Below are 20,454 nucleotides of genomic sequence, written 5' to 3' on the forward strand. Positions count from 1 at the left end.
AAATATTTGAAAGGCCTATGATTAAATACAAGAAGGAAAAAACAAACACTAGAGTTGGTGCCTTGTCTAGAAGGCATGTTCTACTAGCCAACTTGGAGTCCAAATTCTTGGATTTGATCACACAAATATGTTAATAACTATGATTTCCTCCTCCACCTTTGTGGATTGACAACAAAGACACAAGGAGGGTTCTATGCGTATGAGGGATACTTGTTTAAAGAAGAAAGAATTTTCATTTCTCAAAGGTTCACATAGGAAGTGATCTTAGTGACTCACCACCCTTTCTTGGGAGTGAACTCAAAGAAATTTTGACTCTTTAACCTTGAGAGAAACTTTGAACTTTGAAAATCTATTTGTGAAATTTTTTATCACTCATTGTTGAATCAAACTCTAGTGAAAACCTTTTTCATTTTATATTCAAAATGAGTGATCATATCCATGCATCAAATGTACAAGGAAGTAATAAGGAACCAGAGGAGTCATATGGTTGTAGAGAGGAGACAAGGATTACAAGAAAATATATGGAAAAACAAAAGGAAAATATTGATAAAAAATTTGGTGATATAAAGGATTTGATTAACCAACTTTTCATAAATCAAAATAAGGGCAAGAGACATAGAAAAGAGGAGTCTAATCATAGAAGAAAAAATAGTCATGACTCCAAGTCCCAAAGTGAACGGGTGTAAAATAATCATCATAATGAAGACTATTATCAACCACCCCCAAGAGACCATTATAGACCCAAACATGACTCTTTCCCTAGAGAACCAAAGATAGATATCCCCCCTTTCTATGGTTGAGAAAATATAGAAGAATATTTAGATTGAGAGATAAATGTAGAACAAATCTTTGAAAACCACCAAGTGAATGAATTTAGAAGATTTTCCATGGCTACCATAAGTTTTCAAGAATATGTCATGTCTTGGTGGACACAAAGGTAAACTAATGTTAGAATTGGCAGAAAATCAGAAGTATTGAATTGGAATTAATTGAAGGCGTGTATGAGAAGAAAATTTGTTCTTCCTTGTGAAAAGGAAAAATAGAAGAGAAAAAGAGTTTAAAGAAAAATTGCAAGCTCTTGTCAGAAAGAAAGAAAAAAAGAAAAAGAGAGAATAGAAAAGGAAATAACATTAAAGTCTTTGTCTAAAGTTGAACTAGATATTGATAACATTATATATCTTTTATAGAAAACTATTATGGTGATGTGCTTGATGAAAAATCTATGTCTGGAGCTGAACTAGATAGAGATACAAACTTTTCCTCAACAGAAAAGTCAAATCAATGTTTGTTTGAAAAAGAAAAAGAAAAAGAGGAATCTAAAAAGGACGAGGAGTATCTTATAAAACACCTTACAAGCCTAGTTGAAAAAGCATCCTTAAAGGGGAATTGAAATACTTTGAACTCTCATTTTTCTTTAAATCATGATACTTACTCTTCTTCCCAAAAATTACAAAAGCAACCCGATGAAAACTCATTCAGCCTCGAAACATTTGGCAAAGAAGATTGGAAGCAAAAAAAAGGAGCTTAAAACACTCTCATCTCAAAGAGAACAAATTGTTGTCTGCTTTTCCATTTTTCTCTAGTTTTATAAACATTGTATAAAGTAGTATAAGCTTTATTTTGGGCTTGTACTTGGGCCATTTTCTAGGGCCATGTTTTGGGCCAATTTTCATGGGTCATGTATTGAACCAATTAGAGTGGTGTAAATAAAAAAAATAAAGATAGTTAGAGTTACAAATGAACCTTCTTGGACCTAATGCAACTTTAGACCATCTAGGGAAAAATTACAAAAGCAACCTGCTGAAAACCCATTTAGCCTCGAAACATTTGGCTAAGAAGATTGGAAGAAAAAAAAGGAGCTCAAAACACTTTCATCTCAGAGAGAACTAATTGTTGTCTGCTATTCCATTTTTTTACTAGTTTTTATAAACATTGTATAAATTAGTATAGGCTTTATTTTGGGCTTGTACTTGGGCCATTTTCTAGGGCCATGCTTTGGGCTAATTTTTATGGGTCATGTATTGAGCCAATTAGAGTAGGGTATAAATAGAAAAATAAAGATAGTTAGAGTTACAAATAAATTACTATAGTACAAATAAAAATCATGTAGTGGCAAGGAAGACATGAAGGTCCACATGTCATCCCCTCAATGGAGAGGATTCCCACCAATGCCAAAAGGCCATTTGTATTAATGGGAATGAAAAGGATTGTCTTCAATTAGAGGATGACACTTGTCAACCTCTAATTTGAGAGGATTTGCTCCAATTAGATCATTGTCCTTCTATGAGTGGAGTTAAAGCTTGCACTTTGAATGCCCATAGCACTATAAATAAAAGTTGATGGAAGAGGCCCAAGCACAAGCCCACATGCAAGCCCACCAAAGGGTAGATTTGGGCCAACCATAGAGTTATGGCCAAGAGAATCCAAGAAGACGTTCTTTTACATGTTCAAATGCCATAAACTCTAGTGTAGAGTAGACTTTAATTTCTTGTCAAAATTAGCATAGGAACTTTATTTGTAATTTTCTTAGAATTAATTTTGGCACCTAAAACACCAACCTAGGTAAACTTAGAGTTTCTAAAAAAACCTCTAAATTTACCAAGGCCGGTCTAGAAAGCCCATGGAGGGGGTGAGCATAAAAACTAGACACACCCCTCCCCATGTGCTCATTTGTGCACCCATGTGCCATGTGCACCCATGTGCTTCACATTTACATTTCATTTGGCTAGCATTAGGGTTGCATTATGGTCCTCCTTAGCCTATAAAAGGAGGAGCCTACACCTTGTATTTTCAAGTTTATTGTGAGTGAAGTTATGCTGCCATTTTGTGCCAAGCTTTGCTTCTCCCTAGAACTCTAGGCTCTAAACTTCACATCTTTCACCTTTCCTTGGGCTGGCCGAACCTCCCAATATTCATACACATCATGCACCTTCAAGATCAACACCACTCTTAGGAGGATCTTGCACACACACATCCATAGCTTCCGCACCATATCTTACATGATTCAAGAAGACCTTCATGAAATTTGCCATCAAAAGTGCTAGCCCCCTTGTAAATTAGCTTAGAATTGTTGTCCAAATTTGTTCACATCTTTTCTTCTTTGCTCACTCTTTTCTAGCACTAGTTTTGTGTCTAGATTAGAACTTCTTAGGATTTGGTCTCACCTCTCTTAAGCTTCATTATCATTCTCCATATACCAATACTTCATGGTTTCTTTTCACTCCTTTTAAGCAACCAAACCCCTCCAAATTCTGCACCCCAAAAATATAAAACAAAAGACACAAAGCCATGCAAGTTAGGATTGCAGCAATTGGTATTAGAGCCTTGATTGTCTTCAAGAATTAAGTTGTTCTAGCTTATGTTTTTTCTTTTTTTTTCGTCTTGTTTGCTCATTATTTTTTATGTCTTGAATATGTTTTTCTTTTATTTCCACTGTTTAATTGTTGTTTTTTTTTGTTTAATCGGAAGAAAAGTAGGACTGCTATTTGTGTTTGCTTGTGTTCTTTTTTTAAAAAAATAGTCTTCTTTCAATTTTTTCAGCACATTCAGTTTATTATGTTTTATTTTCAGTTTTTAATCCATTGCATGTTTTCATAAGTCATGTTATTTCCGTTTATGTCATAAGATTCAAGTAGTATTTTGATTTTTGTTTCTTGTTTTGCAATGAATATCCATTTGATTTGAGTCATTTTATGCTCTTTTTTTTAGCTTTTCTTGTTTTCTTTGAGACTCGTATCTTGTTATTAGATCATTAACAAGTTCATTAGAGTTAAGTTTCTATTATGTCTTGAACTTTCAAAGTTATTTTTTATTTACATTCCCTAGGTTTCTTCTATCCAAATTTTGTGAAATTTTGTCTCAGTTTTGAGAACCGTTTGGGTTTGTTTTTCGGTAAAAAATCTGAAAAATTCACAGAAATAGATTGTTATGTTGTTTGTGTCTAGTTAAAAAGGAATGTCCAAAAAATAATAGAAAAAAGTTATAAACAGTAAAAGCAATGACGTTTTCTGGTCAGAAAAACAAGTTTTAGTATGGTGTTGTTCTCGGTATAAAATTTATTGCACCTTATTCCTTGGGTTAAACCTAAAATGTTTACTAGACCTTATTTGATGTGTTTTGGAGTTGGGATAAAAATTTGAGCCTCTAATTCGTTATATATTTTCGCCAGTAAATACTTGAATCATCTTTGCCATTGTTGAAAAAAAAAATAGTTTCAAATTTTAATATTGGTGCTGCTATGTTTGATTTATTTCTCTTAAAATACACATTTTTTTTACCTAAAATTTGTTTCGTTTGATCATATATTGTGTAGAGATTCACACATAAAAATTTCATACACAAACTGTTTCTAGATGAATATTTTCAAAAATTTTGTAAGTTTCCGTGTCTGAATATTCTAGAATTTTCATTTTGAAATCTATTCTAGTGTTATTCTTAGGTTTCCATTTTGTGAGCTCAATGTTTTCCCAACTTTATATTTCTTGTGTTGTGTTTTTAAAATTACTCTTTGAAGTTGTCAAATTATTTCCAATTGAGTTTAGTTATTTTTAATTGGGTTTTTCTTGATTTTTTACTTGTTAGCCTCCTAAGGTGAATTTCATCTTGAATAGAATTTTTGTTTTGGAGTTGTGAAGCTAATTTTTTCTTTGGTGGTTCATTGCTAAGACCATGTTTATTTGGAGAGGTAAACAATTGAGTTTCAAGAATCAAGAACATACAGTGAAGGAAGAATTTAACAAATGAAGAAAAAAAAAAGATATTTGTAATTTTGGCATTGTATCACAAATTCTAATTCATTTTGTGTCTTTAATTTTCTTGTTTTCTTTATGTTTTGGTAAATGATTCTTCACTATATCACTCCATTGTTAGATCCCTTCAATATATACTCATAACACATCCATAGTTATTTTATAATATCAATAAAGTACTACTCTTCTCTCCTTTTCACTTCGTCACGTGACTTCATTCAATAGAAAGAACTTACTCTCACTCACATACCAAACACTCTACAAATTGCTGATATCCTTACTAAATCTCTATTCGGTTCATCCATTGTTTAGGGATAAACTAATGGTTATTCCAAATCCAACCATTAATTTAAGGGAGATGTTACCTAACCCATATAAATAGCTTTCACACATATAAACTATGTATCTCATTCTTTTTGTATCGGCTATCCATTGGTGCAAAAAGGTTAAAAGATGGCAGCTATTTTCACTTTAAAACTACAGCTTTCTAGCCGCATTTGATGTACACATGGTCTTATGTCCAACAGAGAAGAAGGCGACTATTTAGTCACATTCTTAAATGTGATTTATAAGCGCGACTATGTAAATAGCCGCATTCTTATATACTTCAAAATGATTTATAAAAGGTATGTGTAATGCATTTATAAATGCGACTATTTACCATAGTTGCACTGCATATAAGAATGCGGTTATGGTAAATAGTCACCGTTGTATATTGGTATTTTTTTTAGTACATTCTGTTTATGCTAATTCCCATCTAAGTTGACCTGTTCAATTATAACCCAGTCAGACAAATACATAAATTAAGATAATTAATTTATATATATTGATATGTATTACAAACATTCGTAATATATCTTTACTTATATTTCTATCTATCTATCTAATTCCTACACTATTCATTAGTTATCATAGAGTTATAAAAATTTAGGAAATATGTGGACCAAGAATGTCTCATATATGCTATGGCTTCTGCTCTCGCCGACTGACTTCGGTCGGTCTCTAAGTTAAGCTTCGTTTTGATTGGTCTTCACTTGGTGCTCCGAAACGCTGCTCCAATGGGACAAAAAGGGCTCTACTTGTTGATCACACTCCGATGATCAAGTCAATGAGAGCATTCAAACTATAAACTTGCTTCAGTCTCTAATACTCAGAAACAACATACCTTTACTAGGGGTCTTAAGTCCCTTTTATAGTTATTCCTCTAACAGCTTTCACTCACAAGAATATAAAATCATAAAATAATAATAAAAAATCACTTGCTCACGTGCACCTTTCATGTTTGAGTGCAAACAACGGGAAAGTATTCTATCCACATGCACCTTTACTCACGGCGCTAACAGAAAAGAATCTCATGCACCTTTATTCTCGGGTGCTCTCTACTTATTTAACAACTTCATATATTCAACTAACAACTTTATGCATATATTTATTTAACTAACAACACTGTGCATATTCATATATATTCTATTCTAACAACTTAATATATATCGACATATATATTTAACTAACAGTTTTATATTAATATATGACCAAACTTGTTATTTTCTTCATTTTAATTATTCTCCACCGGGCTTACCAACGAAACTGGGCCGAGCCTATGACACGCCCTTTGGGCCCAAAACCGAGCTGATCATACCCAAATATCTGGACCGAGGTCCCGAGCACACAAACACTCATGTCCAGTACAACTTCCGAAGACATTGGTCACTCTTCTATGAAGTTCTGCATTTCAAAATAAGATTAAGATAAATTAATGTTAAGGTACATATATGTTAAAGAATTATAAAAACATTTACCATCATGTTACCTGCTCCCAATCATTTTTAAGGCCTAGTCTTACAATGATAGTCATCCATTGCACAATGTAATAGTCACACTCATAGCTTCCTGGTTGTCTATTACATTATAATTCAGTAAAAAGTAAAAGTTAATATTGATAAACAATGAAAAGAGAAAGATAAAAATTACAAACTTTTATTGTCATCCACTTCAGACTTTGAAAATTTGACTTTGATCGACCTTTTAGGATGTTATATCCACGCCATGAACTGATTAATACAAAAAAAACGTGTTAGTAGATGCTTAATTAGTAACATACGGAGTTAAGTTTATAGTGTACTTACTTATCAATGGTATTCTTCAGATGTGTGGATGACTTCTTATGGGGGGAACAGAACCACACAACAGTCTTATCAACCGTTGATAAGACAAGTAACCGCCAATGACCCCTATATCATACATGAAAAGAGTTAGTAAATATTTAAAACATGAAATAGTAATAATTGAGGACTTATAATTAAACTTACTCGTTAATATAAGGGCATAAATAAATTTATTTTCTCTCTCTTTCAAGGGTGTTAGTGATGTATGATTGGGTTTCACTTTTCACGAATCATGTCCTCCAATCGATCATCATCTACTTCATCATGTACTGCATCATCCATGGTGGACCTCACATATTCTTCAGTTACGGAAACACATAGTAAATTTAATAATTCACCATGTCATGTCCATGTTGTATAAGATCATAGAAACCCATCACATAGAAGGTGCTCCCTGATTTTCTTAACATCCAGCATCCTTCAATTCAAACAGTTGACGCACGGGCACCTAATCTTTGCTCTGTTATGACCACTATTATTTGTGTTACGTTGCGCAAATTGTATAATTTTTTCTACTCCTCTTTTGTACTAATCACTTATGCGAACAAAATTAATCCAATTTCGATCCATTATATTCTGTAATAGTCATTCAGGTGTTTACTAATGAGTGTTCTATCTCACATTTGTCAAGGGTCGAACACCCCCGGACTCAATACCAGCACATATCAATTGTCGAGGGTCGAACTCCCTCGAACTCAATACCAACACGATAATTCTATTCTAACCTAACAACTAACATATTTAAATTAATAATAAATAAAAATTATAATAAATACTAAATATACAAATTAAAAATTATTAAATTAATTATAAATATTAAATAATATAAATCTATCTACCATCTAATAATTTAATAATTCTATTCTAACCTAAAAACAAAAATAATATAAATTTTAAAAATAGAAATTATAATAAATAAAAAATAAACAAATTAATAACATTAAAAAAATTTAAAATTTAAAACACCACCAACCTTATGCGTGAAGGCAACCGTGGTGGTGAAGAGCGGCGCAACAACAGCAACGACAACAATGTCGAAGAAATTAGGGCACAGTAAACATCCAAACAACAGCGAGGCAATGAAACAGTGAGCTTTGAGCAATGGCATAAAAGAAACACATAAGAGAAACGAAAAAAATACAAGAACCAATGGTGAAGAAGAAGTAGAGAGGTCAAAACGAACTTAACAATGCCACGAAGAAGACAAATGCAAGCTCAAGGAAGAGGAAAGGAAGCACCAAAACAAAAGAGCTTAAGAGAACGAAAGTGTCAGAGAAGAAAAAGTATGAAAGCGTAAGTGATGCGCTTTAGTGTTAGGGTAAAATATGTTTTAAGAATGCGGGCTATTAGGTAACGTCACATCCCTAAACAAAACGCTTTGTTTCAAGAATGTGACTTTACTTAATAATCGTTCTTTTAAATGAAGTTAATTTAAAAAATATCACTATATTTTGAATAATAGTTATATTTTGAATAATAGTGTCGTTGTTTTGAATAATAGAAACTTTTCTTTTTGTTTCTTCTTCTTCTTTTCGTTTGTGTTTCGTCTCTCTCTTTCTAACCTCACAAGAAGATCTTTGTGAAAATATTATAAAACCCTAAACCATAGTCATTAGACCATTTACTAGTTCAAATGTTTTCTAACAACAGAATGTTTAATAACTATTTAATCCCCCTTCCAAGAATTAACCTGTCATTTCACAAGTGACATTTTGAGTGAATTAATTGGTAAAGATAAGATATGTTTTTGCAAAGACATCAACTTCCTTCTCTCAAGTTTCAAAACTCCTATCTCAATCTGTCCACCTCTTACACTCACTAATCATGAAATTGTTCTCATTAAAAATCAGAATGCATAATGAGTTGGATTATCTCGTGGAAATCAGATTCAATAATGATACTATCGGTTCAATGAAACATAACTCAATCACAATTTACCTAATCAAATCCATTTGGTGGAAGATCCCAACACCTTAAATGAGCATCACCCATTAAAGTTTGAATATGACCAACAAGATAGGAGGAAGATACGTCTTCTTGCACGAAACAGCTAGATATCAATAAGATTCATTTAGCTTGTGGGTCAAATGTCATTAGGTTGGATAAACTTGTTTTATAAAATAATTATTATATTTTTAAGAATATAAAGTGATATTACTTTATATATATTTATATATATATATATATTATCATTTATACACTACCTATTAAATATAAACCAATTTTAGAGATAAAGAATAATTAATTATTATATTAATTAAATTATATATTATTTTAGAAAAAAAAAATTATTAGTACTAAAGTATATTTTGTTATTAATAAATAATTTTTAAATTGATATCTAAATAGTTACTAAGGTTTTAGCTACCAACTATTTTAGATTCTAAAATTGATAACTAATTAGATGTTAATTAGAAACTAGTTTATAAATTTTATTAATAATAGAAATTATTTTAAATATTTAATTTTTTTTAGTTTTTAAAATAATATTTAATTTAGTGAATATAGTAACTAATTATTTTTTTATATAAAATTTGTTTCTTTTAATGATTTTCTTATAGTGATATATCAAATTATTTTATTTAAATTAAAATTAATTTTATTAATATGACTTAAATTTTATAATTATATTTTTAAAATTTTGTGTATTTTTTTTTAATTTTTAAGCGGATTAAAATGACTTATTGATCTAACGTAGGATTGGACTAAATTAAAAAATGTAGTTTACGTATAAAACAAGTTCCAACAGTCCAATACAATTTTTTTAAGTGGCGTGGTAGAGAAGACTATACCAAATTGGTATGTTTAACATTTCTAGGAATTACAATAGTTTTTTAGTTCAGTTGAATTAGAATGAAAGTTGGGTAATAAAGAGTAAACATAAACAAATGTAAGTTTTAAATATTTAAGTACTTTTTATTTATGGTAAGGTGAGTTTTTTTAATCTTTTTGAAATATTTTAATTATTTATTCCATCATAAGTTATATAAATAACTTAATTTAATTTAATTAATTGAATTAAAATATCTAAATTTTTCTTCATTTTTATTTTATTAAATTGTTATTAATAATAATATAATTATTCAAAAAATAAATTAAATAACATTTAATATTAATTTATATCGAAATAATCATTTTAAATTATTACATCATTCAATATTAATTTATATTATATTTTTTAATTTAATAAAAAAATTCATTTAAATTTTCTAATAATAATTTATAATATTAATAAGTGTAAACTTTTTCAAAATCCATATATTTATTAACAATAATTTATTTTAATTAATATTAAATAATTTATTTTGATAGTTTATATAATATTTATAAAATAAATAATTTAAAAAAAATTCATTCTTATTTTTATTTTCTTAAACAAAAGGAAAAAATTAGTTCCGAATTTAATTTTCGAATAATTGAATGCTAATAAATTTTTAGTGCACGGAGGGCTACGAAGGTCACAATTTTTGTGTTTGACAATGCAAAGGGTATTTTTGGAGAAATAAAATTTAGGAATTACTTTTTATGATTTTGAATATACACATAATTAACATCTGAAATTTTAAAATTGTTTTTTATTCCGGAAATAAAATTTTGGAACTAAAAAAACTTTATCTTGAAAAAGAAATACATTTTTTGTATTTAAATTTAAAAAAAATTCAAAATACAAAAAAAAATACATTTAAAAAAAGTTATTTAGAAAAAAAAAATTGAAAACATACTGAAAAAAATTCCAGAATTCGAAAAAGTGTTTCAGTATTTGGAATACCAACTTAAGAATACATTTTCGTCGTCACCTTTTACTCTATTTAAAAGTTATAAAAGATATTTTTGATTATTTCGCATAAGTGATAAGGTGAAGTTAAAATTTGTTGCATAAAAAGAATTGCCAAAAAATTGTAATATGCTATCTTTTCTATGCAGAAATAAAAGGTATAGTAAGTTATGTGTTATAAATAGTGGTAATGTGAACAAATTCATTCCATTTTGATTGCTCTACTTTTAGTTTGTTAAATTCTAACATTAGTTAGTGATATAAAATTTATAGATACATTCTAACATTATAACATTTATATAAATTTTGGTTTAGTTATTATATTTTTTATTTTTATTTTTTTTTAATAATACTTTTTTTATATGATGATAAATGATTGATGTGTCAGTCTAACTCAAATGTCAAATAGCTTAACATAAAAAAAATATTATTAACTCTATAATTACATGTTTAGAGGTAAGTTGGTAGTATAAAATTGTGTGAATTTTTTTTTATGGGTGACGTTTTGGTAAAAGAATTGGAAATATGGAGAATGAACTTGCAATTTTTCTAAAGGTGTAATGTAATGTCATGTCATTGGTGTTTAATAAGACATTAACTACACTTTCAAAGAATCTAGCATGTTCACACTTTAACATATGTCTATTTTTGTGATTGAATAGGAATACATAACTACATAATATTTTAATGGTATCATTATACCTTATTTTTTAATGAATATTATTCTTTAAAAAACCTTATTTGATTCTTTGAAATTACACGAGTCAACTGTAAGTGTATTTTCTTTATATCAAATTAATTTCTCAAATTTTGAAATGGACACTACATCAACTACTTTTAAAAAAGTTGTTAATAAATTAGAGTGTCAAAATTTCAACTTGCCATTAAATTAATTTCTTAAATACTTATTAGTAGTTTCGTACATTTGATTTAGAAATTTCGTGATAAAATTTGTATAGTTGATGGAGAAATTTATTAGTAAATAATACTTATATAAGTTAAAATTAATTCATACATGGGTTAATTTATAGAAATTTAATCAAAATTAAATATTTTAACTCATATAGAAGTTATATAAAAAAATTACTTTTTTTATTTTCTTCTTTAAAAGTATCATAGCAAGAAATGTGTTAAAGTATACGGTTAATATTTTTTTAATACAATAATGCATGTAATTTTACAACTTCAAATGAAAGATTTATTTATGTATTATACTCGTACATCTTGACCATTTATTTCAAAATTATTGTAATTTTCTCTGTCTTATATTTTTTGATGAGTTTTTATAGAACCTTGATGTCTTGGGTGATGCCGCCAAAAAGCAATAAAAGGTTATATCATACTAGATTCTTTCCCCATGTCCACAATTGCAATTTTTTCTTTTAAATATATATATATATATATATATATATATATATATGAAGTTGACTTCACCAAAATATAAAATGTAGTTTAAACATAAAGTGTGAAGTTATTTTAAATATTAATAACTTCATTTCATTTTTACATTTCAACAACTACTCATTCACAAATTCTAAATATAGCTTATGATCAGCTCAAGTAATTATAGAAAATGATAATCCTAGTACTATTTTACAATTATATTGTTTTCTGATGAGCAATATATTTTCTATATATATATATATGCTCAAATTTAACAAGAAACAAATAAGAGTAATAATAAATTTATTCTTATAATAGGCTAATTCTTTCACTACAAAAAAATTATTAAATAACAACTAAATTTAGAGAAAAAAAATAATTATTTACTATATCAACTAAATTAGATACTATTTTAAAGACTAAAAAATATTGGTATTTAAAAGGTTTCTATTATTAATAAAAAGTTATAAAATGATTTCTAGAATTTAAAGACAAAAAAAATAATTATTTACTATATTAACTAAATTAGATATTATTTTAAAGATTAAAAAATATTGGTATTTAAAATGTTTCTATTATTAATAAAAAGTTATAAAATGATTTCTAGATTTATATCTAAATTAGCTATCAAGGTTTTAGATATTAATATATTAGATTCTAAATTAGTTTCTAAAATATTAATAAAGACTAATGTAGAGTATAAGGTAGTGAGTAGTTAAAACCTTGATAACTAATGGTTGGATAAAGAAATTATTTTATAAATTTTTATTAATAACAAAAACTATTTTAAATGCCAATAATTTTTCAGTTTATAAAATGGTCTGAATCTAAAATTAGTTTTTATTTAATAACTTTTTTTTGTAGTATTTTTATATGAATATATGTGATGTAATATTTATAAAATAAATGGGAGGACTATTAGTGTAATGCTTTTTTGAAACAAGGAAGTTGATTATTGTAAGGTTAGAAAAATAAGAAGTGTCTAATAGAAATTTGATGTAATCTAAAAAATTATCAATGTAATTTATTGTATTACAAATGGAGAGAATAAATCACATAAGTCATGTTACTTTTTTTTAAGTTACTTTTTTTAAAAATAGTGATGTGACTTAAAACATTAACCATTTTTATGAATGATTGTGCATATAGGTTAGATTTTGTGGAAGTATATAAGGCAAGCAAACATTAACTAAGAATATAATAATTATCAAGAACTAATTATAACTTAAGAAACAAATTTATAGGAAAAACACAACATAAAACGTAAATAAAGCAATAAAGTAAATTTAAAATAAATAATTATAAACATATAATTTAAGAGACTATAAAAGAAGAATAGCTATAATTAATAAAAAAAAGTAGAGATAAGAGAAAAAAAAAATTAAGTGTCTAGTCGAACAAATGAAAGATAAAAAGATATAATCATGCTAATTTGTTAGTCACATATATAAATATCATTCAAATTGGGAGAGAAGAGAAGTTGGAGAGAGATGGAGAAAATAAGAAAAGAAGAATTGAGAGAGAGAAAAAGAGGGGGAGGGGCGATTGTATTTTCTTTTTTATGATTATTACACTCTCCAAGTCTTGCATGCAAGTTGAAAAAGTTCTATGGCAACTTTTGTGAGTTTGAGTTTGCACTAATGTGTTTATTTGCTAGGTTTGAATTTATAGAAGTAATATACATGATCTTTTAGCATCATTCACTCATCTTTCTCACCAAAGCTTAATTAGCTTGAAGAACAAGATAACTTGAAGCAAGAAACACAAGTTTTTGCATTATCCAATCACAATCACATATATCATGACACTTCATTTCTTCCAAATATACTAAACAACCAAGTGTTTGTGAATTTCTCATGTTTCACATAACTCATGTTAGAAATCCAATAACATAATTCAATATCCCTTATGCTAGAAATCCACAGACATTCAAACACACATACACTTGATTCTACTTCCGAAAGACCTGTGTATGAATTTAGCACTCAAAGACTTGAATTTGTCATATTACCATCTCCTCATCACAATATAGTCTCCCCTTCAGGAAATTCATCCTCATATCCATATGATGTGCTTTGATTAGTTATTTCAAACCTCAAACTTAGTCATATGAACCTCCTTTGACTCTTACTACCTGATACTCTCCATTTATGTGAATTCACGATATTTGTAGAGTCAGGATCGTCCATTTCACAAATCACTCACAAATCAATATACCCTCCTAACAATCTCAACACAATATTTCCTTTACTAAAAATATTATGTCTTGATTACACATGATTCCCCTTTCATCTCATTCATCAACATATCATTCTATCATACTGGAATTTATACGTTTAACGCAATTAAAAAATATCATCAATAGTCACAAAACATTAAATTTTAGAAAGAATGTGAGAAAATTGGTTTAAACACTTAAGTTGCATAATTTTAATCAAATATAGATCTTTAAAGGTTGTAATTATTTATAATTCACAAATTGATAAATTTTCAAAAGATTAATTAATTGAATTTTATAACTTATAAAAGAGAAATAAAATGTAATTAAGCAAAGATATCAAATGTTGTCAAAATGGCTTGAGCCCAGGAAAATTAGTTGAGAGAATTTAAATTTTGTTGAGCAAATTTGAGATAAAAAAAATTCAAAAAATGGAAATCTCAAATTCACTGAGCATATAGGATTTCGCCGAGTAGATTTAGGACAAAAAAAACATCCAAAACTGCATCTCAAATCCGTTGAGCGAATGGAAAAATGCTAAGAAGATTTAGGGTAGGGAGCACCCCAAAATTGCCACTCCAATCCGTTGAGCGAATGGAGATTCGCTGAAAGAACTTGGAGTTTTAAATCTCCCCTAACTCTACATGTAAAATATGCTTTAAGCAAGGAAAAAGCATTCAACAAATTTGGGACTAAACGGATTTGAAACCGAGAGTCGGTATACCTCATTTTAAAACCCAATTTGTCAAGTAAAAACCAAGATTAAACTTCATAATTCTTACCATAATCAATTTAAATCATCAACCACTTATCTAATTATTTAAAACTTTCAATCCTTTTTCATAAATTTACATTTATTAAAGAAGAGAATACTAACTTCCCTTACTTGGAAAACTTGTCTCCAAGAGATTTTTTAGACCAAGACTATTGAGACTCCGTTTGAAAATTTGATCGGGCAGATATGATCCTTGTTGTATTAGTTCTAGTCCAATTAGTAGACTCCCACCATCTTAGAACCAACACAAAGGGGTTTTGTACTTTTTCCCATACAATGCCTCAAAATGAGTAATTCTTATGCTTGCTTGGTAGCTACTATTGTAGGTGAAGTCTACCAAAGGTAAAATTCCATACCAACTACCCAAATGATCTACATACAAGTCACGAGAAAATCCTTTAAGGATTGGATCATTCTCTTAAATTTTCTATCAGTTTGAGAATGGTATGTTGAACTGAGTCTAAAATTAGTCTCCAAAGCTTCCTGAAGTGTTTGTCAGAATCTAGAGGTGGATTTGAGATCTCTATCTGAAGCTATGCTAAAAGACACACCGTGCATCTAAGTATTTGGCCATATCTTGATCTAAAAGCAGTTTTTTGAAAATCTTCAACTTTTTTGCTAAAATTTGATGATAACCTGAGTGCAAGTCTATTTTAGAAAAAAAAATTGCCCCGTGCAATTGATCCATCAAATTATCAATTCTTGGAAGAGGATATTTTATTCACTGGAGCTCCCCATGGAGAAATACTAGGTCAAAATAATTTTTTTCTCCAATAAGTCTTCCAATTGTTTCTTCAAATCATCTAACTCAGTTAGTGTCATTCGATATGGAGCAATTGACACATGATATGCTCCAAGAATCAAGTTTATTTCAAATTCTATCTCTCTTTTAGGATGAAGTCCTGAAATCTCATCAGGAAAGACCTTCATAAATACCTGAATTACAAACATATCCTTTGTTTTATCATTGTTTACAAAACAAGGAAAATGCATGAAACATTCAGCACCTCCTTGTACCTATTTTTCAAGATGTTGAGCTAAGATAACTTGTTTTTCTTATGATTTAGGAAAAATCAATTTCTTTTGGCCACAGTCTATAAGGATATGGTTAGTAGATAACCAATGCATTCCTAAGATACCTCCAAATATTTTAGAGGTATACAAATCATATTGATATTGCACCTCCATTCATCTATAATCATTAGACACTCAACACATATAGAAATGTTATTATAACACCTTATGTTGGTATAGATACCACCAATTCAATATCTAACTCACGTATTGATAGCTTTAGTTTCTTTGCACAATCAAGAGAGATAAAAAAATGGGTTTCCCCAAAATCAAATAATACAGATAAACATGTTCCAAAGATTAAACAATTACCTCTAATAAGGCTTATCAGATTGTGAAGCCGTAACTCCACTAACGACAAAAACTCTCCTTGAAAACCTAAAGCAATTCCACAAATCCTTCACCTCTTCACTAATTCATTCAGTGAAACTTTCTCCTCACATATTCCATTGTAAATACATACATCATACTCACGGTTTTGGTTGGGTTTCATGCAAGATTCAACTTGCATCATAGCAAACAAGATTTGCGGCTCGCACACTCCATTCTAGCTAAGGTTACTTCGGTTAAAAAAAATTAATCATTTTTGTGTTGTTTCTTTCATTCTTTGTCATTTCCACTGTTTTGTTTTCCAATTTTAACCATTTAAACATCAATTCTACCAATTAAAATCAACTTGTAGTGTTTGTTGTTGTTGTTCTTGCTTATTCAAAGTTTTTCCTCCAATTTCACCATTTAATCTTGAGTTTCCTCGGATGTTTGTGTTTTTCCACCGTTTAATTTTCAATATAAAAAGATTAATCAGTTTGTTTAATGTTTTAATCACTCCAAACATTGTCAAACATTTCCATAAGCAATTTGCTGCATAAATTTTTAGTGTCCATCCTTGTTCTTGTGTTTTTAATGAGGGTACTCACTGTTTGCACTATAATTATGTGTTGTTTAGTTAATTCTTATGTTTTAATCGGCCAAAGTGTGCAATTAGGACTTAATTTCAGTTTATAATCCTTGCATGTTGTTTTTCACATTATGTTTTTTTCCCTTAAGTGTTAAATGAATCAAGTTTTTAGCTTAGTTCATTAGGTGTTTGATCATATGCTTCTTAGAATGCACATTAGGTGTTTGTGAAATTGCCTGTAGCGGTATAAGCCTTTGAACCTTTTAATTTTAAGATCTTTGAGTTCTTGCTTTGTTATTTATTCATTAGTAAACATCTAATACATAATATCCTTGGTGTCTTGTTGTCATATTCTCAATTTCTTTGGATTCTTAGGGTTTCTCTCAATTCCAGATTTGTATGTTTTCTGAACTAAATTTTTAATTTTATCCTGAATTCATTTCACATATAAAATTCATGAATTTTTTTTGTATAAGAGCTTTGATAGATTTCTAATATCCAATTAACAATGCACGTCCAAATAAAAAATACAAAAAGGAATTAATTTCTAAAAGCCTAAACGTTCAATGTTGACAAAAGAGTGATTTAGTATGTTGTATAACTCTTGGTTTATCATTTACTGAACCTCACTCTCTTATCTTTTGATGCTGAAATTTTGTCTAAACCTTACCTATTGTGTTACCTCATTGTGGTTAAAATTTGCGACTAAACTTAATTCTAGAAAAATTTCCACAAATTCTTGAACCAACATTGCTAGAATGCAAGTCTAGCATGGACGATGTTGTAAACATTACTTTTGGTTTTGAATTTATTGTTCCTTATTTCGTGATCCATTTGTTTAAAAATAATTTATAAAGACGACTTATTGTGTATTTTCCTCGTGGTTAAAAATTGAGACACAAATTCGCTATACACAATTTGCAATAATATTTTACACGTAACATTGCCAATGTTGAAATTGAATTTCACAAATCAGTGATTCAACCTGCGCTTTTCCAAGAAGTCTATGATTTATTTCTTGTTGTATACACATTCGTTTTTACCCAAATTTGTTGTGTTTGATCACAAATTGAGTTGGTGCATGATAATTGTTAGATTTCAGTAATATTTCATATTAAAATACAAACACTTATGGATATTAATTGATAAAATAACTATAAAGTAATCCCTAATTTATGACTTTAAAACTTTTTACATATTTTGTGATTTTAATTTGAATAAGAACGATTTATTCCCAAATTTGTGTTAATTTTAGGATTCATGGGAAGAATGGAGATGAAAGGGAAAAAAGAGAATATACAAAGATAAAAAGGGAAAGTTGGAATACACCCAACACTTACCCAAGCTCGCCCAAATTCGTCCAAGCCAGAAGCTCCTAGAGGATCTCACCCAAGCGAGCTTAATCTCGCCCAGGCAAGATCACTCCAGTGACGTTGGGCCTTTTTCGTGCAACTCACCCAGGCAAACCTATTAACGCCCAGGTGAGAAGTCACTTAGCCCAAGCCCAACTAGGTTAAATATGAGACTTGAGGCACAATTGAGTGGATTGGAATCCAATTGGGAGAATAGAAGGTGTTAGAAACCCTAAAGGAGGTAGTCGTTATGGAGAAACATCCTGGATCATCTTTTCTTGCTCTCCCTGCTTGTAACAACCAACATATAAGGCTAATTCTACCTTTTGGGATTGGGAGTAATTTGTTCAAACGCTTATGTATTGAGGTGATATTTAAAAATAATATTTTTTTCTTGATTGATGATTGGTATTATCATTTTTTTTTGTAATGTTCTTTTACCATGATTTCGAAATTTAGATTTGACTAAAAAATACTTCTAAGTTTCTCACCCAAATGATAATGTTTAACATATTTGAATGCTATGAATAGATTTTAAATGTTAATTGCTATCAACGTCTAATCTTAATGATAAGAAGTTTTTATAAATATGCGAGGAATCAATATTTATGAGACTTCTTAATAAATTTATATGTGAGGAATCAATATAAATGATTTTTATACGGGCATCAACATCAATCAAAGGATAAAAATTGTCATGCTAATCAAAATACAAAAGAGTAAGAAAGATGAACCTCAATCCCTATTTACAAACAAACTCTTTGACTTGTTTTCTTATTGATCATTGCACTCTTAACAAACCCCAACAAATTTTATTATTATTTTTTTCTATTTAGTGAATCTTTTACTTAATTATTCAACTGTTCCTTGTGGGTTCGATATCCATAGTTAGAGAAAAATTATTACTTCTGACAACACGGTTCACTTGTCGTAGAAAAGTCACCAATACTATGATTAGGGAATTAATGCAACAACTCCATAGACTCACCCAGAAGGACTTATTTGTAGAACAATATAGGAAAAAAAATGGAGTTGTTAATGTTAAGGGCAGGAATTCGCAAAGAACTATAGCTCATTTTCAAAGTGTTCTTAATTTGGATATAAGGAGAATGACCTATCTGTAGAAAAATATAGGAAAAACAATGTAGTTGTTAATGTTAAGGGCATGAACTTGTGAAGAATTATAACTCGTTTTCAAAAGTGGTCTTAATTTTGATATAAGGGATAAATTTGAACATTGCCTTATAATGACTTTAATGATCTTGTTCAACTTTATGTTAGAGTAGAAGAACAAACAAAAACAAAATCATCTTTTAGAAAAACCCTACTCTAGCACTTCATATATCTCAAAAAAGTATAAAAAGATAATTATTTTTCCAAAGAAAAAGAAAGACCACAAGATAGCGTTAGACCCTAGGAGATTGGGAAAACTTTAAAATATCTAAGTCTCTTAGAGAAACTTATATTGCTCTTTTTTTAAGGAAGGATCCTTGAAGAAGAATTAGGAGAAAATTAACTAATGCATGAACTTAAGAACAAGGATAGAGCATTCAGTAAATTAATTCTCATTCATTAAATGGTGAGTAATACTTGGATCAAGGGGTTTTATTTATAGATGTCTAGTTCTTTTGCACTTAATAACACAAAAGATGTGGGACTAATAAGACTTTTTAGGACATCATATACAAGGGATAAATGGTTCTAGATTTAGCCTAAAAATGGCTTATTCCACATTATAACTTCATTCTTTAAGTTTCTTCTTCCATGCCTTCTCCATCTTTGGTTAAATTTATATGGTGTTTTTGGCTTTTCAAGCCTAAATCAAGGCCGAATGGAAGACCACTCATGTCTATAAAATCCTACAAAATACAAAGAAGAATGTACAACTACACAATTTTTACAAGACTATAAAGAAAAGAGTAAATCCTAGCGCTTTACTCTTTAAACTAGTAGAATTTTTTCATTGAAACTTCATCTTCTTTTATTCAGTTTTGTGGTTGGATGATTTTCATCACCACCTAAGGCCCAAGGAATGAAGATATTCTTCTTCTTCTTCCTTCTTTCCT

The sequence above is a fragment of the Phaseolus vulgaris genome, chromosome 1, assembly GCF_051622355.1.
Source record: "Phaseolus vulgaris cultivar YP4 chromosome 1, ASM5162235v1, whole genome shotgun sequence".
Taxonomy (NCBI): domain Eukaryota; kingdom Viridiplantae; phylum Streptophyta; class Magnoliopsida; order Fabales; family Fabaceae; genus Phaseolus; species Phaseolus vulgaris.